The following is a 26,535-nucleotide window of genomic DNA, read 5'->3' as shown; positions in this document are numbered from 1 at the left end:
CTACCCAATATATAATTTAAGGTACTAATCATAAAGATGCTCAACAAACTCAGGAGAATGAATGAATGCCATGAGAGGTTTAACCAAGAGTTAGAAAACACAGGGGCTTCCCTGGGGGCTCAGTGGCAAAGACTCCACCTGCCAATGCAGGAGACTCAGGTTCAATCCCTGGGTCAGGAAGATCCCCAGGAGAAGGAAATGGCAACCCACTCCAATATTCTTGCCTGGGAAATCCCATGGACAGTGGAGCCTGGCAGGCTACAGTCTGCCTGGGGGTCTCCATGGGGGTCTCAAAAGAGCCAGACACGACTTGGTGACTAAACAACAAAGAAAATGCAGAAAAGAACTGAACAGAGCTAAAAAAAAAAATACATTAACTGAAATTAAAGATGCACAAGAAGAAGTCAGTAGTAAATTGGATGATACAAAAGAACAGATCAATGAACTGAAAGAGTACTGGAAATCACCCAAGCTTAAAAGCAAAAAGAATTTTTAAAAATGAAGATAGCTTAAGCGACCTCTGGGACAACATCAAGCATACTAATGTTCACATTTGTGTCCCACAAGGAGAAGAGAGAAAGGCTCAAAGACCTTACTGGAAGAAATAATAGCTATAAACTTCACTAACCTGGGAAAAGAAACAGACTTTGTTCAGGAAGCACAAGGACTCCCAAAAAAGATGAACCCAAAGAGGACCATACCAAGATACATTATAATTAAAATGGCAAAATTAAATATAAAGAATCTTAAAAGCAGCAAGGGAAAAGCAACCAATCATATGAAAAGGAACTCCCATAAGACTATCACCTGGCTTGGCAGCAAACATTGCGTCAGGGAGCAGTGGCACAATACATTCAAAGTGATAAAAGGAAAACATGTATTGCCAAGAATGCTCTACCCAACAAAGCTATCACTCAGATTTGAAAGAGGAATATAGAGTTTACAGACAAGCAAAAGCTAAAGCAGTTCAGTATGACTGAGCTAGCTTTATAAGAAATTTGCAATAGCTAGGACATGGAATTAACCTAGATGTCCATCAATAGATGAATGGATAAAGAAGTTATGGTACATATAAACCCTGGAATATTGTGGCGGAATTGGGTAGGAAGTGGGAGGGACGTTTAAGAGGGAGGGGATATATGTATGCGTGTGACTGATTCATGTTGATATATGACAGAAAGTGAAAGTGTTAGTTGCTCAGTTGTGTTTGACTCTTTGCCACCCCATGACTGTAGCCCACCAGGCTCCTCTGTCCATGGAATTCTCCAGGCAAAAATACTGGAGTGGGTTGCCATGCCCTTGTCCAGAGGATCTTCCTGACCCAGGGATCAAACCTGGGTCTCCCGCACTCTGGGCAGATTCTTTACTGTCTGAGCCATCAGGGAAGCCAGGGCAGAAACCAATACAATATCGTAAAGCAATTATCTTCCAGCTAAAAATAAACAGATGTTTTTAAAAAGAAAGTTAAAGGGACTTCTCTTAGAACAAAAAGACCACAAGTAGAGTTGGGAAAATTAAGAAAGGGAAATATTCATTGATCAAGGCAACCATACAGTAAAAGTAATGTATTAATCCCTTATAAAGCTAGCAGGAAGGTTAAAAAGACAAAAATAGTAAAATCATCAATAAGTAGCTAAGGGAACACAAAACAAAAAGATGTAAATATTATGGCAAAAACATTAAATTTGGGATAGGCAGAGGAAAAAAGCAGAGTTGTTAGAATGTGTTCAAACTTGAGATCATCAATTTTTAAAAAAATCTTTATATTTATAGATGTTGTTTATATATGAACCTCATGGAAACCACAAACCTATAATAGATACACTCACAAAAAAAACAGAAAGGGTCACTGAAGAAATAGCACAAATGTTTTTAATACGAAATTTAATTATGCAAATTATTATATAAGTTAAGTATATGTCTTTTAATAAGAAATTTAATTATGCAAATTATTATATAAGTTAAGTATATGTCTTTTAATAAGAAATTTAATTATGCAAATTATGTACTTACATAAAATGGAGCATTATGTAGCAAAATTTCAGAGTCAAGAAGAATGATTTTTGACATGGAGAGGTATGGGTGGGGTACAAAACTGTATGTGCAAATAAACTCTTTTTTAAAGTTATATGCACATAAAAATTCAGAAAGCAAATGTAGCTCCGTCTTTTACCAGCTTTATTGAGATATAATTGACCACAATGTGCAAGTTCACTGTATACAACATGGTGGTTTCATACATGTATCTATAGCTAAGCTTTAATTGTTTCCATTCCCTGGTGGCTCAGATGGTAGAAAATCCTCCTGCCACGCCTGAGACCTGTGTTCAATCTCTAGGTCAAGAAGATCCCCTGGAGAAGGGAATGGCAACCCACTCCAGAATTCTTGCCTGGAGAATCCCGTGGACAGAGGAGCCTGGCGGGCAACAGTCTATGGGGTTACAGAGTCAGACTCAACTGAGTGACTTTCAGTCTCACCAGATCTATAAATGGTGGTGAAATGGGCAGTTTTTTCAAGCTTTTGAAGTTCTCCGCTTTAAACACAGATCAGTTGTTAGCAACGTGGGCTAATAATTAACTTCCCAGGATTCAGATGCCCAGTGTTACTTGTGTTGAGATTTTGAGCCTAACGTCTCTGTACTTCAGTGTCCTTCACTTTTCTGTCTATAAAATGGAGATAATAATAGTTACCACAGCAAAACATTATTGGGACTTCAGTGAGCTAATAGAAGTGAACTGCTTTCTAAGCTTTTAATAGTGTTGTTTCTACTGGAAAGTGGAACATAATTTTAATATTGTTTCTACTTTTAGAATTAGGGGGAAATCTTTCAAAAACTCATTCTGTATGATTTAGTATACATTTCAACTTTCACTTGATTACATGTTGCTGAGAAATATATATATATATATATATATATATATATATAAATTTGAGGGACAATGAATAAAAAATAATCAGAAAATTCTTGGAATGGAACAGACTACTATTAATTTGGCCTCCCCAATTTTAAAAGGTTAAAAGCTTTTCTATTATTCATATCCTTATAGAAAATCAACTCCCAAAACAAATGAACCAGCAAAAACCAGCTCCCCACTAAGGCAGTGTTGTCGCCGAGGAGAAGGCCATCTAGTTTTGACACATGATTGTAGATTCACAAGCAAGTTATATTTTTCTGCTAAATTGGTGGGAGAGCAGGCTCAACAAAATATGCTCTAGGGATGCTCTGTGAGTGCTAGGAAGCAGCACAAAACTTTTACCAACCTGTGGGAGGCTGGTGATCAAGATGATCCTACTTAAATGAAAAATCCGTTGCTAGGATTCCAATGCCTCAGAAATCTGTGGGACACCAGGGGACTGATAAAATAGGCCTGGCAAAAAAGAATTAGAGACCATGAGCATCACAACACATTATGCTAAGAAACCTAGTCCAGAACTCTAAAAAAAAAAAAAAAAAAATCCTGTAGATGTTACATTGGTTCTATTAGCTATCAGTAATCCCAAAAATAACACAATCATGGAAACTAGGATTCTCCCCTCTAAAGAAATAATGGCCAAAAGTAATAATGTGTCTGTTCACAGTCTGCCTTATACATTTTTATTTTAGGCAATTTTTGTTATATCCTCCCAAGGCCTATAGAACTAGACTTCATTTCAGTTTACACTTTTCTTTTTTTTTTTTTTTTATTTTTTTTAGGACTTGGCTTTGTCCCTAAATAGAGAGCAGCAAGCTGCCAAAAGTGCAGCAAAAAGCCCCAGACCTTCTCATCCAGCTTGAGGTCCTCCCCTGGCAGGGCAGGAGTGATAGACTGCTTCAGACACCAGGGGAGCGTCAAGCTGCTGGTGGGACTTGGTGAGCTAGAGGCAAGGCAATTCCTTTTCAGTTCTCATAGGTTAACCTTGTTATAGCAGCTGAGGTGGTCACAACTTGGCATCTGAAGTCATTTCAGGGGAAAATGCCTTTCAGTGGCCCTTGGAGTCCTAGCTGCCACTCTGGACCACAAAGAAGATGGAACTTGACTTTGGATTGTGCCTACTTCTTTTTCTGCATCTCTCTTGTACGTGATCACCCCTCTCATAAGCAGTCAGGTTTCTTACATGGCCAACTGGCTGTCCAAGGAAGCCCAAGGAAATGCTTCGTTATTTAAATACCAGTTTGTCTTTTTTAAAGTACGCCCACGCTCCAAAATAACTTCTTAATCCTACAACCAGTGAAAATTTGCATTTCTGCACTGATTTAAACTAGGGTGTTACAAGCAAAACAGTCTAACTGAAAAGTTCCATATTAAGTAGGAAACTAAACTGCTCTAAAGTTTTTAAAATAGAAGGGATAACCAGCTATCTCAAGTGAATATGTAATCAACAGAATGTGTGGAAGAAAATAATTGTGTAAGGTGGAAGAATCCAGAGGACAGAAGGATCATGAGTCCAAGAAAGCCAGGGTGAACACCCTCGCCCATACCTTGAGGGACACAGCTACACATGATCTGAGTGCTCTAGAATCTAACACAAGTAAGGAAGAAATCCTAAAACCTGGGGAAGCAAAACTTGTCACATTGTTGACTTTTTTCTTACCTATTCAGTTCCTTTTTAATTTTCTTAATTTATTGAGTATATAATGTACGATGGTTAAGGGAAAGAATTCTGGAACTCACCAGAGGGGTCTTAAACTCCTATTTCTGCCACTTCCTAAAGGCAAAGTCTTTTCAACAATAAAATAGGGATAAGATGAACCTCATTATGATCATTGTGAAAGTTAAATCTAATTTATGTGAAGTGTGCCTGACACATAAATGTGCCTAATAAGTGGTAGATGAAGAGGATGACAATGATGACAATAATTAATGTTATAGGGCAGCTACTATGTGTGTGACTCCAGGTACTGGAAATGGTGCCTATTCTTCATCATAAGTAGCAACAATTAAGCAAAGAGATCAACATGCTGCTGGCTAATTATGCCATGATGGTGCTATATATTTGATGTGAGTTCAAGGTGCACGATAGTGTGGTGACCAACAACATGGGTTCTTCCGTTATACTCCTGGGTACAAGTCCTGGCTCCACTACTTGCTAACCATGTGATCTTGGACAAACTGTCTAGTCCCTTAAGGCCCCAACTCCCTCAACTGTAAAATGGGGTATGACTAGAACCTCTATCACTGGGTTATTGTGAAGATTACAAGAATCGGTATGTATCAAGGACCTGGAACACCTCACAATATACAGTGTGCTTCAGAAGTGAATGTCCTCTGCTGTTTTTATCTAGGCTTTTCACAGGTCCAGAGGAGATGAGACTGCCAAGATGAAGGAATGAGAGAAACAAAGGGTGTCGTTCACAGGAGGAGGGAGGTGGACTGGGGCACAGGGCACGTGGGCAGACAGCCTTGGGAGATGGGGCTGGAACGTCAGACTCACAAGGTCAAAAACTTGTAGCTCTTCTCTTATCCAAAGGCAGTCATCCCTTTCAAACTCAGTGTCATGTTTAATACTGTCCATCACAGGTCATGCTTAGAGTAGCCACAGTCTGCAAAATTGGGTCTGATGCCTTTAAAAAAAAAAATCCTTTTCCCAAAATATGCCCCCTGCTAACCTCCGTGAAAACCCAAGTCTTTTTTTATCATTGGAGTTAATTTTCTGGGTTAAGGCACTACGAAAAAATTCTCTTTAAATGCAAGAAGCAGACCGAAAAGATAACCAAATTGAATTAACACTCACTAGGGAGCCGTCTATGGGGTCGCACAGAGTCGGACACAACTGAAGCGACTTAGCAACAGCAGCAGCATAAAAGCATGAGTTGTATATATCCTGTATAATTATCTACACACCAGAAAAATCAAGGGAGCCCTATTTACCCTTAAGAAAATCTTGAAAGTGAAAAATCCTTTTATTTTCATCAGAGACACAGCCAGGGTTTCTTGATCATAACCAGAATAACTTCAATTAGCAAATATAAGTAAGTTCTTACTTCTTTGGAATTTTATTGGCAAGGCTGTGAAACCACTTTTAACCTCTCTGACAAAAGGTATCACATACAATATGTAACAAGGAGATATCAGTTACTTTTTAAATTTAGGTTAATGATTCATATATTTTTACAATGTAAATCAACTGCCTGATGAGACTGATTACCTATGAGCTTGACTGGCTGTTTAGAGTGACAATTATAATTGAAATAAAAATGTTATCTTAGAAAAGCGTAGTTTTCTAAAACTCTGCTCTAAAATGTTACCATATATAAACATTTTCAGATTTTATCTTTCTAAAAAGAAATTGTGAAAAAGCTCAAAGTAAACAATCTGCAATGCAGGAGGCCCAGGCTCAATTCCTGGGTCTCGAAGCTCCCCTGAAGAAGGGAATGGCTACCCACTCCAGTGTTCTTGCCTGGAGGATCCCATGGACAGAGGAACCTGGGGGACTACGGTCCATGAGGTTGCAAAGAGTCGGACAAGGCTGAGCGACTAACACTTTCGCTTTCAAAGTAAACAGCAGCCCGGTTGATAACACTGGTCTAATGATTGGATAAAGGGGGTGGTTCTCTCTCATTGCTCAAAATTCCACATAACCAGTCTGCTTCCTGTCTTCTAGTTCACAGAGGGCCCATTTCACTAGGACTGGTGATTTCTTTTTCCGATGAGTGGGAAAACAGCATCTTCCACAGATACCCACTATAGCCTATCAAAGCACAACTGTAGATTTAACTTCTATCCCATCCTTAAAGTTGCATGATGGCAGTGGTAATACAGACACCTTATGTTATCTCCCTGATAAAGGAAGAAGGAAGATGATGAAGATTATTAAAAGCCAAAGACCGTGCAAGTCGATCTCACAGTGATTATTGACTAGTATCCCATGTGTGCCTGTATTCAGTGTCCAGCTGTTTGCAACCCCATGGACTGTGGCCCGCCAGGCTCCTCTGTCCATGGGATTCTCCAGGAAAGAATACTGGAGTGGGTTGCCATTTCCTTCTGCAGGGGATCCTCCCAACCCAGGAGTTGAGCCTGTGTCTCCTGCGTCTTCTGCACTGGCAGGCAGGTTTTTTACCTCTGCGCCACCTGGGAAGCCCAGCATCCCATGAAGTCCAGCTAAAATATAGTCAGTATTCCATCATGGCTAAGTCCTAACTGAGGCGCTGGTCCTGAGTAAACTCCCCGAGAGTTTATACAAAGACTGTGATGGTGGAGGCGGGTGGGAGGGGAGAGGGGGTGTTGTAGTGGACAGGGGGCAGGAATCACTGCCTCCAAGATGCAGAGACCTGGCGACATTGCAAACCACCTCTGGTGTGACTCTGTGCTAGGCTGTCATGTGCATGCTGCCAAGAGCTGTTCCATTTCCACATAGTTCCAGGTGCCAGCCAAGCCCAATTCTTTCTTAAAAAAAAAAAAAAAATTAAAAACCACATCTACACCCACAGTTGTGTCTGCTAATCAATTTCCCTGGAACAGAGAAAGAAGAAAAGGGGCACAAAGCAAAAATGTGCCCCTCGCTAATGGGTGACATGCAGACACCCTTCTAGAGAAAAGAGGCAGGCAAAATGTCTTTCATTATTAGTTTTATACAGAGATTCTTCTATTTGTAGTTTGGCTAGACAGAGAAAATTGAATCTATTTAATTTAATGACCTATTAAAAATGTGTAAAAGTGGTCTCAGAGATAAAAGAAAAGATTAGGATGAACATTTCACCAGGGAAGACAAGTAGGAATGTTTTAAGTACCACACGTTATTCTAATAAACATCATATTATCACATGTCCATGAAACACAGGGATCCTGGTTCCTATTGGTGAGGTCAAGTCATTCAATATGAGCTATTATTTCCTTGTAATCCACTAGACTGAACTCCAAATTGGAAGTGATTAGTTGTGGAGACACATATTTATTTGTTAATGATCCATGCAGTAAGTCCAAATCTAGATCAAGAAAGGCGAGAAATACCAAAAAGGAAGTAGTGATGATTTCAGATGATGTACATGAGACAGGCGCCAGCTACAGGACTTGAAGAAGCTGGAACTTGAGTCCCTCTGAGAAGGTAGACCTTGAGGACAGATCAGCTGTGGATGATTAAAGGCTGGATCAGAATAAAAGGAGATGATCAGAGAGAGCAGGACCTGGGAACAGGCCAGAACAGGCCAATAAAACAAGGAAGGGAGTTCCTGTCAAGAGTGATGAGCAGGCAGAATCTGAGAGGCAGAGCAAGGAAAGAAGCAGGAGTCAGGGCAGAACCAGCAGATGGTTAGCATCAAGGCTCCAAGGGAGCAGGAAAAGAAGCTCCAGTGACAGAGTTGGGGACCAGCATGCCTGGCCCTGGCTCTAGGAAAAAGAACAGGGAGAAGGCAGGAGCCCAATGTCTGGGTCCTCAAAAACTCAGGATGTAAAAACTAGACTAGCAGGAAAGCAGAGGATCAAGAAGGAATTCATTACAAAGACACGGAAATAACCTAAATGTCTACTAACAGATAAGTGGATAAAGAAGTATAAATAGTATATATATATATATATATACATATATATACACCCATACACACACACACACACAATGGAATATTACTCAGCCATTAAAAAGAATGAAATAGCACCATTTTCAGCAACATGTATGCATCTACAGATTATTATACTAAATGAAGTAGCTCAGAAAGACAAAGACAAATGCCATATGATATCATTTATAAGTGGACTCTAAAATATAACACAAATGAACCCATCTATGAACAGAGACAAAAGCAGGGACACGGAGAATAGACTGACAGTTACCAAGAGGGTGTGGGGTGGGAGAGGATAGAAGTCAGAGTCTGAGATTAGCAGATGCAAACTGGTACATCTAGAATGAATAAACAACAAGGTTCTACTGTATGACACAGGGAACTATATTCAATATCCTTTATTCAATATGATAAACCATAATTGAAAAGAATATGAAATATATATATATGTAGAACCGTTACTTTGCTGTATAGCAGTATTAACACAGCAATATAATTCAACTATCAGTTCAGTTCAGTTTGGTCGCTCAGTTGTGTCTGACTCTTTGCGACCCCATGAATCACAGCACGCTAGGCCTCCCTGTCCAACACCAACTCCCGGAGTTCACTCAAACTCACATCCATCGAGTTGGTGATGCCATCCAGCCATCTCATCCTCTGTTGTCCTCTTTTCCTCCTGCCCCCAATCTCTCCCAGCATCAGACTCTTTTCCAATGAGTCAACTCTTCGCATGAGGTGGCCAAAGTACTGGAGTTTCAGCCTCAGCATCATGCCTTCCAAAGAAATCCCAGGGCTGATCTCCTTCAGAATGGACTGGTTGGATCTCCTTGCAGTCCAAGGGACTCTCAAGAGTCTTCTCCAACACCACAGTTCAAAAGCATCAGTTCTTCGGTGTTCAGCCTTCTTCACAGTCCAACTCTTACATCCATACATGACCTCTGGAAAAACCATAGCCTTGACTAGACGGACCTTTGTTGGCAAAGTAATGTCTCTACTTTTGAATATGCTATTTAGGTTGGTCATAACTTTCCTTCCAAGAAGTAAGCGTCTTTTAATTTCATGGCTGCAATCACCATCTGCAGTGATTTTGGAGTCCAAAAAAATAAAGTCTGACACTGTTTCCCCATCTATTTGCCATGAAGTGATGGGACCAGATGCCATGATCGTTTTCTGAACGTTGAGCTTTAAGTCAACTTTTTCAGTCTCCTCTTTCACTTTCATCAATTCAACTATACCTCAATAAAAATAAATTTTAAAAGGATTTAAAAGATTTTAAATCTTCTAGTTTATAGAAAACTATTCAAATTGTAAATATTAAAGAGAGATTAAATGAGACCTAAATAAATGATTTGTTACTGTTCAGTCACTGAGTAGTATCCAGCTCTTTGCAACCCCATGGACTGCAGCACACCAGGCTTCCCTGTCCTTCAGTATCTTCCGAAGTTTGCTCAAACTCATGTCCATTGAATCAATGATGCCATCCAATGATCTTATCCTCTCTTGCCCCCAGTCTTTCCCAGCATCAGAGTTTTTTCCAATGAGTCAGCTCTTCACATCAGGTGGCCAAAGTATTGGAGCTTCAGCTTCAGCATCAGTCCTTCCAGTGAATACTCAGGGTTGATTTCCTTAAGTATTGATTGGTTTGATCTTCTTGCTGTGCAAGGGACTCTCAAGAGTCTTCTCTGACACCACAATTCAAAAGCATCAGTTTTTCAGTGCTCAGCCTTCTTTAGATGTATCATTTTCATGAGTTGGAAGGTCCAGTATTGTAAATTACTTTTCTGCCCAAGTGAGTCAGATTTGGTTTCAGCTTCTTAAGACACAAGCACCCTGAAGGGTCCAGAAGGTTGGGATTGAGTGTGCCCCTCCAGCATATACCTGACTTCCTTGCCCTCTGTTCTTCAAATATACTGCAAGGGTTTCCACCTCTTTATTTTTACTCCACCCTTCCTTCCCCTGCTACCCAAATCCACTCCTCCAACACAGTTACATGCTTTCATAAGTTTCTCTTTATGCAACTCAATTTAAGTTCATTTCTCTTGCCTTGAATTCTATAATATTTTTGACATATAATTAGTCAATAATGCTTGCCAACTGTGTGTATTATGTAAATATTTGTTATTTTACTTTTCACAACTCATATCCCCAATTAGAACACTCACTCTAAGACAACAAATACTCATAATTTATATTTCTTTGCTTTTCTCTTTATAATGCCTTCCACATAGGAAATGCTAGATGCACATGTAAAACTGTGATTTGTTTTATACACGACATGTTGCCACAATTAGTGGATAAGAAATAGACAAGTAGAGGCAATAACCCAAGGTCTTAGAAATCTAAGATTTATATAACTTTTCCCCTGTTAATTGGAAAAGTATAATAAAGAGTAGTCTTGGGAGTCTTACCAACTCCCAAGAATTTACCCAGGAAACTAAGAACTAGAGACTTTACCCAGAAATTCTATAGTCCCAAATCAAAGGATATAACCATAAGGTTTCCTGGCAAAGCAAACAAAAAGACTCAAGACTTTTGAATAAATTCTGTGTTCTTGGAGTTTTATAATACTAGAGGGATCCAATTAAGTGTACCACCTCCACGTGACCCCAAAACACACGAATGGTGGTATAGCAATATTGTTCAGCAAAGAATTGTCATGGAGAAGAGCCTACAATTCCTTAATCAGTGGCCAGAAGTGGGAAATTGCCATAAATTTATGGCAGAAAGCCTTCCATGGGCTCACACACACAAAATGAAAGCTCATCCTTCTAAATCCTTCATTCTGAATATGATCCGTTACGCAAATGCTCAGAATAACAATGATAAAGTTTGAGGCAAATGCGTAGGATGACAGCCAATGTGTTCTCTCATTTCGTTTGTTGACAACACAGAATAAAATACTTAAAATCAGAACATTTCGTTTTTAGCATAACAAAATAAATGCCTTCTCCTAGGTTTTATGGGATTCCTGGAAAATGGATTACAAAAACATCCATAGATTTGTTCCAGGTGTTACCACCCATAACAACTCTGGATTTAAATCTAAAGATGAGAAGGAGCCAGGTACAGAGACCAAGAGGAAACCAGTCCAAGCACTGATGCTGCTCAAACCAACCAGATTTTCTCTGCCTCACAAAGCTCTGTCTTACAGTTAGCTTGGCCACAAACATGCAACCATTCCTCTGGGCATAGAGTAGCTCAAGAAAGATACAAGACTTTATTCATCCTACATAGTTCTTCCAACAGAACTGGAGTATGTGTGTGCATGTGTGTGTATGTACTTATTTGTGTATTTGGGTGTCTATCTCTCATGTTACCAGTGTTGTCTGGTGTTCCTTGATTATCCAAGTCATATTCCTACATGTGCATCTCTAATCAGGTGGGACCTCACCATTTCATAGAAACTCAATGTCAGTTTCCAAGGGTCCTTTCTCTTGATGTCGGTTTCTGAGGGTCCTTTCTTTTAGACTGTTTCCTCAGAGACAGCTCCTACAAACTGTTGCCTGGATGGCACAAGCCTTGCTGTCAGTACTGAGATGCAAGGGGTGGAGGGTCTCACATTCAGTGTGACAGCCTTCACTCTATTTTCAGGAAGACTTTTACCTTCTCCACTAAACTGTAAATGATTCAGAAATTGGAAGGGCATCTGTGGCTCTCATTTCTCCTTTTGAAGATTTTCAGTGAGTTCTATTTTCAGCCCCATCCCAACCCTCATCTTCAGGGAGAATGGCTGCCTCCAAATCCAATCCCTTTCTGGGTTACCAGTCATCTACCAGCTTTCGCATCCTAGAATTTCATGTATCACTCCAGCTTGCTGTTATCTCCTCTCTTGTAATCTTTGTTCTTATGGATTTGTGCCTTTTTCTCAGTCCTCTGTTGTCATTTTAGCAGTTTCTCAAGAAGTGGATTTTCTGAATTGAGCCAAAAACTCCTAGTTACATTTTATGTAATCTAAAGGGCTTCTCTCTAAACAGCTCCATATGCCCAACCTCATCCCCTTCCTAATCCATAGATCAAAAATGTATGATATTGGCAAGATGCAAAAAAGCACTTTTCTTTGTCTCCCAGGTAACTCAGTGGTAAAGAATCCGCCTACCAATGCAGGAGATGCAGGAAATATGGATTCGATCACTGTGTTGGGAAGATCCCCTGGAGAAGGGAATGGCTACCCACTCCAGTATTCTTGCCTGGAGAATCCCATGGACAGAGGAGACTGGCAGGCTACAGTCCATGGAGTTGCAAAGAGTCAGACACGACTGAGTGACTGAGCATGCACACATGCATAGTTCTTTATCACCGAGAGCCTGGAACGATCTAACCTTTAACACTTTGTAGATGTTCCTACACTAGTGTGACATGTAGCTTATATTACTGCCACATTTATATGAGCTTTCCAGGGTAGAGAATGGCCTATAATAAATGTCATGCAACGTACATTGCTAAAAGTCCTAACACTCTGCCTCCCAAGCTTCCTTTACATCAACTATAAAGTGACATGTCACTCAGATAACGAATTCATTTTCAACAGGATTTTGGCTCAGTGGTTTCATGCAAAGATACACAATGCCTGTAAGAGATATTACTGCTTTATGGAAAGGTGATGGGTTTAGAGAATTCTAGGTTTGCATTTCAATACAGCAAGACTCTGAAGTTGCTCAAGCCCAGAAAGCGATTTACAGACACTTGGGCGTGTTAGTGCCGGAGCTATTACTGGAGGAGGGTCTACAGTGCTTCATCTGAATGCACTTCCCTCTCAGCCATGCTCGTTCAAATGTCCTCTCTCTTTTCCACCAAAGGCTTTCCCAACTCACAGAGCTTTGCTCTTTCTTCTGTCTTCATCCACATCTGTCTCTTTCTCTGCATCGTCCCTGCCTTCTCCTGAGGCCCGGCTCTTTCTAATCTAATCCTCCCTATATCTGGGGACTACTCAGTGGAAATCCTGGCTCTTAGGCATGTCACTTTCTTGTTTGAGGAGCGCTAATGACTGTCTGTCACCTACAGAGGAAGTCAACACGTCTTAGCAGGCAGGTCTGTCAAAGTTTCCACAGTCAGAGCCCATGTACTTGCTCCAGAACAAGCCCTCACTCCTCGCGGCCCTCCTAGCATCCTACACCCTCTGTGCTCACCCCAAAGCTACTCATCTCCTGCTCAAGAGCTGTCACCATCCTCTCAGATATACCCCTCCTCTGCCGCAGTTATTCCCAATTATTTCCCAAGGTCCTCACTATAATCAATCTCCCAAACAAGACTCTCCCAATGCCACCAGGGCAGGCCAATCTCTTAGGAAACAAATGTGTCACTGTCTTTTGGAAAGCAAATCAGACTTTGCCTGGAATTATACTTGACTAGTTTACATCTGTGACTCACTTCAAATAAAGTGAAACATCACTGGCATATACAGCTAGCTCCTTGAAAACCTACCGCAGTGCCACGTACATTTATCTAACGAACACTCGTTGGAGGAATGAATCGCTTTTGAATAAGAGTGCATTCCTGTTATCATGGATACACCAAAAGCCCGTATTTCCAACTCTAAACCACTGAGTCTGCTGAACTGGGGTTCTATGAAGGAGGAGTCGGAATCCAGCATTTTCCACATTGACTTGTACTCGGAGCACTGGGCAGCCACCTAGGTCTGAGCAGAGACACTCAATGCATAGACGATAAACAAGTTAATAATCTGACTTCTTTTCCAAACATTTTAGCTTCATCATTTCCAAAGGGTTGGTATGTCTGTCCCAGTTTTGCTGCCGAAAATTCTGTTTTAAAATATCCACAGAACTTAAATGGTCCAATCTCTCCTGTCCCCTCAAGAATCTCACTCCATCAATTATCCACTCCCTCACGCTCATACTCCAGGTGGAGTGCTCTTTCTAGACTTGTATCTGATTTTTCTTAATTTGAGTTTTGGTAACCTCCTGGGTCATCACAAGCCCCCGAGTGATCAGCTTCCTCCCAGTCTGTCCACAGAACCCTGAGCTCCAGCTGTGATGAACCACTTGCCCCCTCATCATGCCAAATCCTACACTGTTACTCAGACATGCTTCCTGTTGCCTCTTCTCTGGTATGTTACCCTGGTCCTCCTGCTGGACATGTGTGCATCCGTGCTCTCTTCTGTACTCTTATCAACCACTAGATTCTGACCTTATATTCTCCCTGAAAGCTACCAGTTGAGTCATGAAACTAGCTGAGTCACATTTCTAAACAATCATTAGGTCCTGTACTTCTACCCCCTCAAACATTAAAGAGAAATACAGAACAAAACTCAGTGATAACTGGAACATATTTTTATCTGAACTGCTCTAGGAGAACACAGCTTTGGTTTTTCGTGACTCCCTTACAATTCTCTCTATTGGTAAATAAAAACGGAAGAGAAATTTACAAAACAAAGTTTACCTGGAGCTTTGTTGTCGCTGTTCAGTTGCTAAATTGTGTCTGACTCTTTGTGACCCCATGGACTGAAGCACTCCAGGCTTCTCTGTCCTTCACTAGCTCCTGGAATTTGCTCAAACTCATGTCCATCGAGTCAGTGATGCCAACCATCTCATCCTCTGTCGCCTCCTTCTCCTGCCTTCATTCTTTCCCAGCATCAGGATCTTTTCCAGTGAGTCAGCTCTTCACATCAGGTGGCCCAAGTATTGGAGCTTCAGCTTCAACATCAGTCCTTCCAATGAATACACAGGACTGATTTCCTTTACGGTTGACTGGTTGGATCTCCTTGCAGTCCAAGGAACTCTCAAGAGTCTTCTCCAACACCACAATTCAAAAGCATCAATTCTTTCTTGGCCTTCTTTATGGCTCAACTCTCACAACCATTCATGACTAATGGAAAAAGCTTTAACTATACAGACCTTTGTCAGCAAAGTGATGTCTCTGCTTTTTAATGTGCTGTCTAGGTTTATCATAGCTTTCTTCCAAAGAGCAAAGGTCTTTTAAATTTGTGCCTGCAGTCACTGTCCTCAGGGATTTTGGAGCCCAAGAAAATAAAACCTGTCACTGTTTCCACTTTCCCCCCATCTAGTTGCCATGAAGTGATGGGACCAGATGCCATGATCTTCGTTTTTTGAATGTTGAGTTTTAAGCCAGATTTTCACTCTCCTCTTTCACCTTCATCAAGAGGAGCTCTGAGGAAATGTCAACCACCTAGCCATCTACTTGCTAACCAAGTTTTTACATGAAAGTATGTTTTATAGATAATGTGAAAATAAATTTAAGAAAGCTTTTCTTTAAATTTATCCAAAGCATTACTCTTTCCACTCCCCAGTTGAAAAGCAGTTTACCTACCCCATCCCCTCCTGCCTCCTTTGACCTTCTCTCCCCTAATGGGCTCCAAGCCCACTGGCCTCCGATGAAGAATGTTACTCCTCAAGGCTTAGCACCAGCTCTTCCCTCTGCCTGGGAAGTTCTTCCCTGGATACTCATTATCTTACTTCCTTATCTCATCCATGTCTTTGTCCAAATGCTCCCTTCTCAGTGAAGTTTACCTTAACCAACTTGCCACATCCTGCCTCCACACCCACCTAGCCCCTCCACTCTCTACCTTCCTTTTTTGCTCTTTGCCAGAGTACTTACCACCTCTGATGTCTATACCCACTTGTCAAGCTTATTGTTTATCATCTGCCTCCCTCTGCCATAAAATGTAAGCTCCATAAAAGCAAGATCTTTGTCTATGTTGCTCGCTCCTGAAGCTGAGCTTCCAAAACACCGCCTGGCACAGTAGGAGCTCAATACTTACTGAATGCAAGATTGAATACTATAAACTGGATTGTCTGAGACTGTAGATAAAGGCAGAGCTTGATTAAAAGGAGGTGACACAGGGAAGAATGAAGAACTAGCAAGTTTAGGGTTCTTTTCTCTTTTTCCCACCTCATCCTGATTCAGGCTGCTTCTTCACCCTTCCAAAAATGAGGAACAAGAAAAGAAGCTTGAAGATAAGGAAGAAGGGGGAAGCAAAATGGTAGAATGAGAAAGAGAAAAGGAAAAACTGCAAAGAGCACTCATCTGGAGAGAGGTGGAATGAAGTTGAAATCTTCCAACAAAATAGTGAGCCGCAATCCACCTTCCTCAGCTCATCTCTTGTCCTGATGAGAACGAAACTGAAAGATATTTTTAAGGCCCAATAAAACCATGTGTTTTAAACAGACACTACTAACTGTCAGCAAGCAACAAAAATGTCTTTGGGGCACCATAACCTATTTTTCAGTCATTTAGATAGTAAAACCACTCCATCACCTCCACATTCAACCCACTGGCAAGGACAGATGAGGACTTTTTATCCCAGTCCTTGAATAATACTTCTCACTAGTATAATATATTAGTAATAGATAGAAACCTCATGAATGTTTTTTAAATGAGAAGCCTAATAATTGGAGAAGGAAATGGCAACCCATTCCAGTATTCTTGCCTGGAAAATCCTATAGACAGAGGAGCCTGGTGGGCTACAGTCCATGGGGTCGCAAAGAGTCAGACATGACTGAGCGACTAAGCAGCAACCTAATAATGCTCAGTTCTTTGCTCACCAAAAACAATCCAATATTTTTAATTACTCTGCTAGTACTCCATAAGCCCTTATTAAGTGCTGGTCTCTGTGTTAGGTGTTGTAGCAGTAAGATGATGAGATGTGACTTTTAGTTGCAATTCAAAGTTGTGTTTCTCATCTTTTGAATAAAGAGATCAATATCATGCTTCCTCTCCAGATAGAACCCTCTGGAAAGAATTGGCCTCCTCTATACATCTTATTACTGATTCATAGAAGTGGAGATGTATCTTTGTATATTCTCACCACCACCAAGACATTTTTGTTGAATTTCATTTTCTCTTTTCATACTGTGAAACCAATACATTTTCATTTCTTCTGCAAATGCGGTGTTACATTTTGTTATAATGTTTTATAAAATTCATTCATTCACCAAATATTCAGAGTGCTTCTAGATACCTGTTAGATGCTACGGTTAAGATGGTGAATGATAAGGAAAATGTTTTCTTCAGTTCAATTCAGTTCAGTCGCTCAGTCGTGTCTGACTCTTTGCGACCCCATGAATCACAGCGTGCCAGGCCTCCCTGTCCATCACCAACTCCCGGAGTTCACTCAGACTCACGTCCATCGAGTCAGTGATGCCATCCAGCCATCTCATCCCCTTTCGTTCCCTTCTCCTCCTGCCCTCAATCCCTCCCAGCATCAGAGTCTTTTCCAATGAGTCAACTCTTCGCATGAGGTGGCCAAAGTATTGGAGTTTCAGCTTTAGCATCAGTCCTTCCAAAGAACACCCAGGGCTGATCTCCTTTAGAATGGACTGGTTGGATCTCCTTGCAGTCCAAGGGACTCTCAAGAGTCTTCTCCAACACCACACTTCAAATGCATCAATTCTTCGGAGCTCAGCTTTCTTAACAGTCCAACTCTCACATCCACACATGACCACAGGAAAACCATAGCCTTGACTAGATGGACCTTTGTTGGCAAAGTAATGTCTCTGCTTTTGAATATGCTATCTAGGTTGGTCACAACTTTCCTTCCAAGGAGTAAGCGTCTTTTAATTTCATGGCTGCAGTCATCATCTACAGTGATTTTGGAGCCCAAAAAAATAAAGTCTGACACTGTTTCCACTGTTTCCCCATCTATTTCCCATGAAGTGATGGGACCAGATGCCATGATCTTCGTTTTCTGAATGTTGAGCTTTAAGCCAACTTTTTCACTCTCCTCTTTCACTTTCATCAAGAGGCTCTTTAGTTCCTCTTTATTTTCTGCCATAAGGGTGGTGTCATCTTCTCCCAGAAATCTTGATTCCAGCTTGTAAAACTCTTTCTAACAAAGAGATTTTTCCAAGACACTATTATTCCAATTCCTTTCAAAAAATAAATTTTATTGACTTCTTACCATTATGAAAATAACGCATGATTAACACGGAAAAGTTGGGAAATAAAAGTGGAAGAAGCTAAAATTATTCATCCTAGTCCACCAGGATCAACTAATGTCAATGGTTTGATACATTTCCTTCCAGTTTTATTCCTCTTACTGGATTACTTTTATTCTAAAAGTAAATATAACAAGAAAGATATGAGGCCAAACCTTTATAAAGAAATTAATCCTGTCAAAGAAACTAACACAAGATCTAAACAAATGTAAAGACCACAAAATCACTGAAAATTAGAACACATATTTAAGTTAATTATAACCATAAAACCAGTATGCTTTGCTTTTATTTGATTATTTTTAATAAAATTCCTTTAAAATGCATATGGAACTATATATATATATATATATATATATATATATATATATATATATGAATTCTAAGTGTTGAAAACTAGACCAAATTAAGAAGAAGAAGAATATAGGGAGAGGCTTTAACCTGACAGATATTAAAACATATTACACAAAGCAGTTATATACAAAGCAATCAAAGGCCTGGCAATAGATAAACAGAGAAAAAACTTTAAACAGATATTAGTATATGTGAAAATTTAATTTACTAGAGAAAAGACAGTTCACTGGCTATGTGGTGCTTAAACAACTGGCTATCCATCTAAAAGAAAATACAGTTAGAACTGCAAGCTTTATAGAAAAATAAATTCCAAATGGGAAAATACTAAAATATTTAAAAATAGAAAAAATAGAATTTAGAATTTAAATTAGAAGAAAATTTAAGAAAATTGGTGGGAAGATCTTGTAAAGTAAGATAGGCAATCCAGATTCTGTAAAGAGAGAGAGATAAATGTGATATCAAAGATTTTTTAAAATTCTGTGGAGGAATAAAATTAAAAAATAAAATCAAAGAACAAATTGTTGAAGGGGAAAGATCTAACTAACATAATCTTCAAAATCTATAATATTCGAGAGGCTTTAAAAATTAATAAGTAAAATAGCAACCATATAAGGGGCCAAGGATATACACAGGTAATTGATAGATAAGGATATCCATAGGAATCATAATAATATAAATAGATGCTCAACCTCATTAGAAAATTTAAATTAATAAGGCCTACTCCTTAGACTAGCAAAAATTAGGAAGTAGAGAAATAGGAGAGTTGGTGGAAATGTGAGGAAAATTATATTCTCAAACATTGCTAATGGGAATGTGATTTGCTGTTATATTTTTAGAAAATAATATGGGAAAACCCATTAAAATTTAAAAATACACATATCCTTTGAACCAGTAATTTTACTTCTGGGAATTAGACCATAAAAATAAAACCACCAAGAGCTAAGAATATGTATCTATAGATACTTGTAGTAAAAACATTTTTTATGTGTTGAACACTATTCACAACAGAATGTCCATTAATAGCAGAATACCTGAGTAAATTTTAGCAAATTTGTACATCATACAACTGTGGAAAAGAATAAGGGATCTTTCTCAGACTCAGAATTTCCAAGATGTATTTCAGAGTGAGAAAACCAAGACAGAGTAATACACACACACATATACACTCATGCATGTATAGCCTGACCCACATTTTAAGATAAGTAGGAACCATTCCCTTGTACAATAGTGTATATTATAGTGTGTGACCATGGAGAAATACATAGAACACACCAAGCTGTATTCACTGGTTTCTCTGAAGGAGTGTAGGCAAAGCAAAAAAGAAGGAAAAAAGGAAGAAGAAAGACAAAAAATAATAGAAGCTACACATGACAGAACAACAGAAGAAAATATAGGAAATAAAACTCTATCTATTATCTTAATAGAAACAATGAATAACAGGGTAAGTTCGTGGACAGGGACCAGGAGTGATGTGACCGAATAGAATAATAATTTGGTTTCTAGGTGGGATTAAGACAATTTTTGCTTGGAGTTTTTAAGGAGAGTTTCTGAAATATAATATTTCAGAAGGAAATAAGAGAAATCTGGCAGTACCCTTTCAAGAACCTTAAAAGTAGCTTTGACTTTGGACACTATATTTTCACCTTTAGAAATTATTTTTAAGGAGAGAAATAGAGTTGTAGATAAAATGCGTGTTGCAACACCTGATTAATTTAATAAATTCTACAAGATAAAACATAATTTCAATTTGCAAAATCCATACTGTGCATATGTGTATATACATATGTGTGCAGATTTTGTATATATGCTATCGGATCAGATCAGTTGCTCAGTTGTGTCCAACTCTTTGTGACCCCATGAATCACAGCACGCCAGGCCTCCCTGTCCATCACCAACTCCCGGAGTTCACTCAGACTCACGTCCATCAATTCGGTGATGCCATCCAGCCATCTCATCCTCTTTTGTCCCCTTCTCCTCCTGCCCTCAATCCTTCCCAGCATCAGAGTCCTTTCCAATAAGTCAACTCTTCACATGAGGTGGCCAAAGTATTGGAGTTTCAGCTTTAGCATCAGTCCTTCCAAAGAACACCCAGGGCTGATCTCCTTTAGAATGGACTGATTGGATCTCCTTGCAGTCCAAGGGACTCTCAAGAGTCTTCTCCAACACCACACTTCAAAAGCATCAATTCTTCGGAGCTCAGCTTTCTTCACAGTCCAACTCACATCCATATATGACCACAGGAAAAACATAGACTTAACTAGATGAACCTTTATTGGCAAAGTAATGTCTCTGCTTTTGAATATGCTATCTAGGTTGGTCATAACTTTCCTTCCAAGGAGTAAGCATCTATTAATTTCATGGCTGCAGTCACCATCTGCAGTGATTTTGGAGCCCGAAAAATAAAGTGTGACACTGTTTCCACTGTTTCCCCATCTATTTCCGGTGAAGTGATGGGACCAGTTGCCATGATCTTCGTTTTATGAATGTTGAGCTTTAAGCCAACTTTTTCACTATCCACTTTCACTTTCATCAAGAGGCTTTTTAGTTCCTCTTTATTTTCTGCCATAAGGGTGGTGTCATCTGCATATCTGAGGTGATTGATATTTCTCCTGGCAATCTTGATTTCAGCTTGTGTTTCTTCCAGTCCAGCGTTTCTCATGATGTACTCTGCATATAAGTTAAATAAGCAGTGTGACAATATACAGCCTTGATGTACTCCTTTTCCTATTTGGAACCAGTCTGTTGTTCCATGTCCAGTTCTAACTGTTGCTTCCTGACTTGCATACAAATTTCTCACAAATACTATACAAATATTTTAATCCAAATCCAAGATACAACATAATTTTAATCCATAAAAGATATACTTTCTGTGTGTACATGTAATAAGTATGCTTTTTGCAAATGGAAATTTGTGTTATATTTTAGGGTTTTGTTAACATTATGCGGCTTCCCAGGTGGCCCTGGTGGTAAAGAACCTGCTTGCCAATGCAGGAAGACAAAACAGAGGCTGGCTCAATCCCTAGGTTGGAAAGATCCCCTGGAGGAGGGCACAGCAACCCACTCCAGTATTACTGCCTGGAGAATCCTATGGATAGAGAAGTCTGGCAGGCTAAAGTACCTAGGGTTGCACAGAGTCAAATGTAACTGAAGCAACTTAGCACACACACATTAGCCCAGCATCTCCTAGATTAACAACTTGTCCCTCAAATAGCATCTATAGGATTTGAGAATACTACACATGCTCAAATTTTGAGGATGAATCACACACATAGCCAGTGCCCAGAGATACTACATAGAAAGCCTTCCTATGAAAACCAGCAAAGTCATTTTTTAACACTACCCTTACTGAACTTCTCACCTCTCTGCCTTTTGGCTAAGATAAAATGTAGTACGGGGGCTTCCCTGGTCGCTCAGTGGTAAAGAATCCACCTGCTGGAGCAGGAGCTGCAAGAGAGGTGGGTTCGATCTCCAAGGAGCCTGGTGGGCTACAGTCCATGGGGTCACAAAGAGTTGGACAGGACTGGGCACTAGTGAATAACATTCATAGTTTATTTCTTCAGATTTCCAGTTAGAGCAGATATCTCTAGTTCGATCTGAGCTCTCAAAATTGGAAACACTTCCTCTGTTCTTTCTCCATTGGTTTTCCTCCTGGGTAGAAAGATTTCAGCTGAATCATAAGGGGAAGGCACTGGTGTTAAGACAAACAGGCCTGTAGCAAAGGGAGCTAGTGAGGTCTCATGGCACGGCAAGGACAACCAGTAACAGGTTTTCTGTTCTTATCCCAGAAAACCTTCCCTAACAGGCCAACAAGGTAAACATCAACCCAAGACACTGACAAAGATTCCAGGCTACATCTTGTCCCCATGGTCCAGTGGGATTGAAGAAAGATTAACAGAAACACAGGTGGATTTCTTTAAAATACACCAGCCAATCTCTTCCATTGCCAAAGCAATTGGAAGAACTGTGTTCGACATACTTGTGTTGAGCAAAATTCAAGAAACTCTTAAAAATCTTTTTAGTATTCAACTAGTAGCAAAATCCTCTTCGTGGATCACTGCCTTGTCATGGTAAAGAGGCTTGTGTAACTCAGCTGAAGCTATGAGCCATGCTGTGCAGGGCCACCCAAGATACACAGGTCATACTGGAGAGTTCTGACAAAGCGTGGTTCACTGGAAGAAGAAATGGCAAACCACTCCAGTATTCTTTCTGGGAGAACCCCATGAACAGTATGAAAAGGCAGAAAGATACAACACCAGAAGATGAGCCCCCTAGTCTGGAAGGTGTCCAGTATGCTACTGAGAAAGTGTGGAGGGCGATTGGTAATAGCTCCCGAAGGAATGAAGTGGCTGGGCCAAAGCAGAAACAGCGCTCAGTTGCAGAGTGTCTAGTGGTGAAAGTAAAGTCTGATGCTGTAAAGAAAAACGTTGCCTAGGAACCTGGAATGTTAGGTCCATGAATCAAGATAAATTGGATGTAGTCAAGCTGGAGATGGCAGGAGTGAACATCAACATCTTAGGAATCAGCTAATGGGATCACAGAGTTGGACACAACTTAACAACTGAACGACAAAGCACCAAACTATTTACACTTTCGTGTGCAATAGCATCACTAAAAAAAAAAAAAAAGTGTTAGTCGCTCAGTCATGTCCAACTCTTTGCCACCCCATGGACTGAGCCCACAAGGCTCCTCTGTCCGTGGAATTCTCTAGGCAAGCATATGGGTGTGAGTAACCATTCATTTCTCCGGGGGAACTTAAATAGATGCCCAAACAATGGCTACATGTTTTAATGGGAAGAAAATGTGGAAATGAATATTTCCTCAGCTGATTCTAGCTCCCAGCATCTGGCTGTCTTTGGTATCATAGAACCCAAACTTCCATATGACTAAGATTTTCACTTCTTATGAGAACATGTTGCTGTTGTATACATATAGCTTCATACTGGATAGAAAATTCTAATCCATCTTGCTACTGTGTGTCAGGTCAACAATATGAATAGAAAACTACTATAATTAGCTGTGTAAGATTGTAATGTAGACAGGTCAAAATGAATTGAATGAACCAAATTGAATCTTTTAGACTTAACCAACCATAATCAAAGTGTGTATTCAGGGCTCTTGTTAGCACATATCCAGACAGATAAATTAATAAAAGAAGTCCCTTCTCTTTGCTCCTGGCATAAAGCCAGGAATTACAATAAATGATACTAGAGTATATTTACTGGGTTGCAATTTACTTAGAGACAAGATTAAAGCCAAAAGATAGAGTCAAAACCAGGAGAAATCATAGCAAATAGATACCAGTAAGAATGAAATAGAGCAGAAAAGTAATTTGACCCAAATGGAGAGTGAAGAGAGGATAAAGGTAGCTTATTTGATAGTGAAAATGAGCACATATTGTTATATTGTATTCAATTCTTGGTTATTCATGTGTGATTTACCAATTTTTTGGATTATCCTTCCCTTTGCCAGTCTTCATACATGCATCTGAGTAATCTCCTGCCATCTTTAATTCATATGTGTCCAGGGAACCCCAAAATAATGTTTACCATTAACCTACTTCAAACTCACTTAGCAAAGCAAACTTGATGGTATGGCTGTGGTTTATTGACCAAAGACCCCCTTCACCTCTCTAGAAATCAAATCTGATGACACATGTTCACTCATGAGAGAGAAGTCAGAATGGGAATTGAACTTGGTAAATGAGAATACCAGTCAACTAATCCTCGCCTATTGTCTTTTTGCTAAGTTAAATTGACCCAGATACAATCAGTCAACTCCATTAAGTGTTATTTACAGGAAGGAAAGCATACTGATGGTTGATGAAAACCAGAAAAGTCACTGCCCAAAGTCTGTAAAGGCTCACACTCAGAGCTCTTGACTTGAGTGGATGGGTTCTAAACAAAAAAAAAAAAAAAAAAAAAAAAGGAATCATAAGAATTTTTTCCAGGCAATAGGGAAACAGATATTTTACAGTGCAAATTTGAGCTCCTCATTTCAGTGGATTATAAGGTTCTCAAGGGAAGGGACTTTTTAAAATACTGCCTCTGTACTTCCTTCAGTATTGAAGCCCTTTGCCTGCAAGCATCATCTGAAAATTCATGTTTATAGTGGCCAAGATCTGAAGTTACTTTTCCAAGTTCAAGTCTTGTTAATAACTGGGTGACCCTCAGCAAATCACTTGATTACTGAGTGAGCCCTCCCTAGAAATTGGGGGTAATGATACCCATTCCTAGAGATGTTGTAATGACTAAGTAAGGTATTCTCTGTAAGGTGCAAACACTATGATGGGCAGAAAAAGGGATCAATCCATGAATGGGTAGTATTGCTGTCAATATTACCATTACCTGATTGACTGACCCCAGGGATGAGCAAAGAAGATCATAAAAGAAACAATCCTTTAAAGAATTGATTATTTAAATTAGAGAGTTGGATCTTTAAGAAAAAGAAAGAAGACTTCCCTGGTGGTCCAATGGTTAGAAATTTGCCTGCCAATGCAGGGGACACAGATTCAGTCTCTGGTCCAGGAAGATTCCACATACAGCAGAGCAACGAAGCCTGAGCACCACAACTACCGAAGCCCATATGCCTTAGAGCCTGTGGTCAGCAACGAGAGGCCACTGCAATGAGAAGCCGGAGCACTGCAGCTAGAGAAAACCCACACACAGCAACAAATACCCAGCACAGCCAAAAATAAAGAAAGAAAAAGTTTAAATTTCTAAAAATGAAAGAAACAATGGTAGCAGACAACCCCACGTGTGGGCACTACACTAACCTATTAACATATTTTATGCATTTTATTCTTAGGCTTTAGATTCTTTCAAGACCAACATTTACTGTTCATAAAGCCAAATAACTTTCAGAGAGGGAGAAACACTGATGCTCTGTGTTATTTACAACTAGAAAGGCAATAAAAATTGGGGAGGAGTGATTTTGGTGTTATTACCCAAGAGACACAAGATATAAGAATAACAAGCCCCAGGTTCATGGCCTGTAGAACCTCAGTGGTTTTGTTCAGACCTCTTTCATAGACCCAGCAAAAGCACACTCTCAGGACTTTTCAGGATAATCAGCTTCTGATCCAGGACCTCAAAGAGTGAAGAGAAATTCAAGATCATTCCGAGAATGACAAGTGTATAGAAACCCAACAGTTGAGGAAAGGAGTGTGTGTGTGTGTGTTGGTCACTAAGTCATGTCCAATTCTTTGCAACCCCATGGACTGTAGCTGTCCAGGCTTTTCTGTCCATGGAGTTCTCCAGGCAAGAATACTGGAGTGGGTTGCCATTTGCTTCTACAGGAGATCTTCCCCACCCAGGGACTGAACCCAGGTCTTCTGCATTGTGGGCAAATTCTTTAACATCTGAGCCACCAGGGAAGATCTGGAAAATTATGGGAGGGAAGGAGTAATAGCCTTGAAAATTGTGTAGGAACCAAATACCCAATGGTTTGCATTAGCTCTACTTTCTTCAGTCCCAGCTGAGTAGAGGATTCATTTTTTGGTTAAAAACCTTTTTCTTTCTTCCTCCTCATTGTCTATCTCCTTGTTCTCCAAACTAGATGTCTGCACTAGGCTGGTGAGTAGCTATGAGCACTGTCTCATTGGAAGTAAGAGACTCCAGCTGTTCATCCTGTTCTCAGTTCTCTGATTCACATGAGAGTTCCTTCATAGGTGCTCAGACTCTTAATACAGGATTAGAACTAGAGCTGTCTAGAATTCCAAAGCCAGAGGAGGTTTTGCAGGGCTTCTAAATAGGCAGTGGACTTCCCAGGTGGGGCTAGTGGTAAAGAATCTGCCTGCCAATG

General features: G+C 40.0%; 1 protein-coding gene across 4 annotated transcripts in view; it reads right to left on the bottom strand.

The window, feature by feature from the left end:
• The window catches only part of ESR1 (estrogen receptor 1), a 408,809-nt gene that overhangs the window by 360,703 nt on the left and 21,571 nt on the right, over positions 1–26,535 (bottom strand). Inside the window, exon 2 of one of the 4 annotated variants that reach the window (XM_070376880.1) lies at positions 3,262–3,368. The exons of the other annotated variants lie outside the window; for them this stretch is intronic. The gene's annotated coding sequence lies outside the window, so the exon portion shown is untranslated. The remainder of the gene's footprint in view (positions 1–3,261; positions 3,369–26,535) is intronic. 4 annotated transcript variants of the gene reach the window in all.

The sequence above is a fragment of the Bos mutus genome, chromosome 9 (genome assembly GCF_027580195.1).
Source record: "Bos mutus isolate GX-2022 chromosome 9, NWIPB_WYAK_1.1, whole genome shotgun sequence".
NCBI classification, from domain to species: Eukaryota; Metazoa; Chordata; class Mammalia; order Artiodactyla; family Bovidae; genus Bos; species Bos mutus.
The sequence above is the reverse complement of the archived record's forward strand: the minus strand, read 5'-3'. Positions and strand labels throughout refer to the sequence as shown.